Genomic DNA, 4,178 nt, shown 5'->3' with positions numbered 1-4,178 from the left:
ATTTTCTGTCCAACACTTCTTCAACCTGACGTAATTAATACGTAAATTAATTATTCGGAGGCCTAAAAGAAGGAATTTGGCTAAATCCCATGATCCCGGGTCTGTGCCTCGAGTCCAATTTCTCGGTCTGTTTCCAATCAACCTGCCAAATTTCGGTCCATTCCGACACCGTCGCGACAAATGACAAAATTGCCCCTAGTGTGATTTTACGTTGTTAATTTTCTGTCCAACACTTCTTCATCCTGACAAAATTAATACGGAAATTAATTATTCGGAAGCCTAACTGAAGGAATTTGGCTAAAATCCCGTGATCCTGAGTCTGTACCCGAGTCCAATTTATAGGGCCGTTACCAATCAACCTGCCAAATTTTTGCCCATATCGACACCGTCATGACAAATGACAAAATTGCCCTTGGCGCGGTTTTGCGTTGTTAATTTTCTGTCCAACACTTCTTCATACTGACAAAATTAATACGGAAATTAATTATTCAGAGGCCTAAACGATGGAATTTGGCTAAAATCCCGTAATCCAGGGTCTGTGCCCCGAGTCCAATTTATTTGGCCATTTCCAATCAACTTGCCAAATTTCAGCCCATTCTGACACCGTCACGAAAAATGACAAAATTGCCCCTGGGGCAGTTTTACGTTGTTAATTTTCTGTCCAGCACTTCTTCATCCTGACAAAATTAATACTGAAATTAATTATTCGGAGGCCTAAACAATAGAATTTGGCTAAAATCCCGTGATCTCGAGTTTGTGCCCCGATTCCAATTTCTTGGTCCGTTTCCAAGCAACCTACCAGATTTTGGCCCATTTCGACACCGTCGCAACAAATGACAAAATTGCCCCTGGTGCGGTTTTGCCAACATTTCTTCATCTTGACAAAATTAATGCGGACATTAATTTTTCGGTGCCTAAACGAAGGAATTTTGGCTAAAATTCTGTGATCCCGGTTCTGTGCCCAGAGTCCAATGCCGTTTCCAATCAACCTACCAAATTTCGGCCCATTCCGACACCGTCGCGACAAATGAAAAAATTGTCCCAGGTACAGTTTTGCTTTGTTAACTTTCTCTCCAACACTTCTTCAACCTGACATAACTAATACACAAATTAATTATTCGGAGGCCTAAATGAAGGAATTTGGCTAAAATCCCTTGATCCCCTGCTTGTGCCCGGAGTCCAGTTTCTCGGGCCGTTTCCAATCAACCCGCCAAATTTCGGCCCACTCCGACACTGTCGCGACAAATGATAAAATTGCCCCTAGTGCGGTTTTGCGTTGTTAATTTTTTGTCCAACACTTCTTCATCCTAACAAAATTAATACGAAAATTAATTATTCGGATGCCTAACTGAAGGGATTTGGCTAAAATCCCGTGATCCCCGGGTCTGTGCCCCGAGTCCAATTTCTCAGGCCGTTTCCAATCAACCTGCCAAATTTCAGCCCATTCCGACACCATCATAACAAATGACAAAATTGCCCCTGGAGCGATTTTGCGTCGTTAATTTTCTGTCCAACAATTCTTCATTCTGACAAAATTAATATGGAAATTAATTATTCGGAGGCCTAACTGAAGGAATTTGGCTAAAATCCCGTGATCTCGCGTCTATGCCCCAAGTCCAATTTCTCGGGCCATTTCCAATCAACCTTCCAAATTTTGGCCCATTCCAACACCGTCGCAACAAATGACAAAATTGCCCCTGGTGTGGTTTTTGAGTTATTAATTTTCTTTCCAACACTTCTTCAACCTGACATAATTAATACGGAAATTAATAATTCGGAGGCCTAAACGAAGGAATTCGGCTAAAATCCCGTGATCCCGGGTCTGTGCCAGGAGTCCAATTTCTCGGGCCGTTTCCAATCAACCTTACAAATTTCTGCCCATTTCGAAACCGTCGTGACAAATGACAAAATTACCCCTGGTGCGGATTTGCGTTGTTAATTTTCTATCCAACACTTCTTTATCCTAACAAAGTTATTACGAAAATTAATTATTCGAAGGCCTAAACGAAGGAATTTGGCTAAAATCCCGTCATCCCGTGTCTGTGCCTCGAGTCCAATTTCTCAGGCCGTTTCCAATCAACCTGCTAAATTTCGGCACATTTCGACACCGCCGCGACAAATCACAAAATTGCCCCGGGTGCTGTTTTGCTTTGTTAATTTTCTGTCAGACACTTCTTCATCCTGACAAAATTAATACGAAAATTAATTATTCGAAGGCCTAAAAGATGGAATTTGCCTAAAATCCCATGATCCCGGGTCTATGCCCCGAGTCCAATTTCTTGGATGGTTTCCGATTAACCTACCAAATTTCGGCCAATTCTGACACCGTCGTGACAAATGACAAACTTGCCCCTGGCGTGGTTTTGAGTTGTGAATTTTTTGTCCAACACTTCTTCATCCTGGTAAAATTAATACAGAAATTAATTATTCGGAGGCCTAAACAATGGAATTTGGCTAAAATCTCGTGATCTCTGGTATGTGCCTCGAGTCCAATTTCTTGGGCCGTTTCCAATCAACCTACCAAATTTTGGCCCATTCCGACATTGTCGCAACAAATGACAAAATTGCCCCTGGTGCGATTTTGCCAACATTTCTTCATCTTGACAAAATTAAAATGGACATTAATTATTCGGAGCCTAAACGAAGGAATTTGGCTATAATCCCATGATCTCGGGTCTGTGCCCCCAAGTCCAATGCCGTTTCCAATCAACTTTCCAAATTTCGGCCCGTTCCGACATCGTCGCGACGAATGACAAAATTGCCCCTGGTGCAGTTTTGATTTGTAAATTTTATGTCCAACACTTCTTCAACCTGACATAATTAATACAGAAATTAATTATTCGAAGGCCAAAAAGAAGGAATTCGGCTAAAATCCCGAAATCCCGGGTCTGTGCTCGGAGTCCAATTTCGCCGGCCGTTCCCAATCAACCTGCCAAATTTCGGCCCATTCTGACATCGTCGTGACAAATGACAAAATTGCTCCTGGTGCGGTTTTGCGTTGTTAATTTTTGGTCCAATACTTCTTCATCCTGACAAAATTAATACAAAAATTAATTATTCGGAGGCCTAACTGAAGGAATTTGTCTAAAATCCCTTGATCGCAAGTCCGTGCCTGAGTCCAATTTTTCGGGCCGTTTCCAATCAACCTGCCAAATTTCGGCCCATCTGACACCGTCGCGACAATTGACAAAATTGTCCCTGGTGCGGTTTTGCTTTGTTAATTTTCTGTCCAACACTTCTTCATCCTGACAAAATTAATACGAAAATTAATTATTCAGAGCCCTAAGCGATGGAATTTGGCTAAAATCCCGTGATCCCGGGTCTGTGCCCCGAGTCAAATTTCTCGGGCCTTTTCCAATCAACCTACCAAATTTTGCCACATTCTAACAACGTCGCGACAAATGACAAAATTGCCCTAGGTGCAGTTTTGCCAACATTCTTCATCTTAACAAAATTAATATGGAACTTAATTTTTCGGAGCTAAGAGAAGGAATTTTGCTAAAATCCTGTGATCCCGGGTCTGTTCCTCGAGTCCAATGCCATTTCCAATCAACCTGCCAAATTTTAGCCCATTTCGACATCATTGCGACAAACGACAAAAATTGCCCCTTTTGCAGTTTTGCTTTGTCAATTTTCTGTCCAACACTTCTTCAACCTGACATAATTAATACAGAAAGTAATTATTCGAAGGCCTAAACGAAGGAATTCGGCTAAAATCCCGGGTCTATGCCCGAGGCCCAATTTCTCGGGCCGTTTCAGATCAGCCTTCCAAATTTCGGCCCATTTCGACACCGTTGCGACAAATGACAAAATTGACCCTGGTGCGGTTTTGCTTTGTTAATTTTCTGTCCAACACTGTTTCATCCTGACAAAATTAATACGGAAATTAATTATTCAAAGGCCTAAACGAAGGAATTTGGCTAAAATCTCGTGATCCAGGGTCAGTGCCCCGAGTCCAATTTATCGGGCCGTTTCCAATCAACCTGCCAAATTCCAGCCCATTCTGACACCGTCGCGACAAATGACAAAATTGCCCCTGGTGCGATTTTGCGTTGTTAATTTTCTGTCCAATACTTCTTCATCCTGACAAAATTAATAAGGAAATTAATTATTCGGAGTCCTAAGCGATGGAATTTGGCTAAAATCCCGTGATCCCGGGTCTGTGCCCCGAGTCAAAT

The sequence above is a fragment of the Olea europaea genome, unplaced genomic scaffold (assembly GCF_002742605.1).
Source record: "Olea europaea var. sylvestris unplaced genomic scaffold, O_europaea_v1 scaffold89, whole genome shotgun sequence".
Taxonomy (NCBI): domain Eukaryota; kingdom Viridiplantae; phylum Streptophyta; class Magnoliopsida; order Lamiales; family Oleaceae; genus Olea; species Olea europaea.
The sequence above is the reverse complement of the archived record's forward strand: the minus strand, read 5'-3'. Positions refer to the sequence as shown.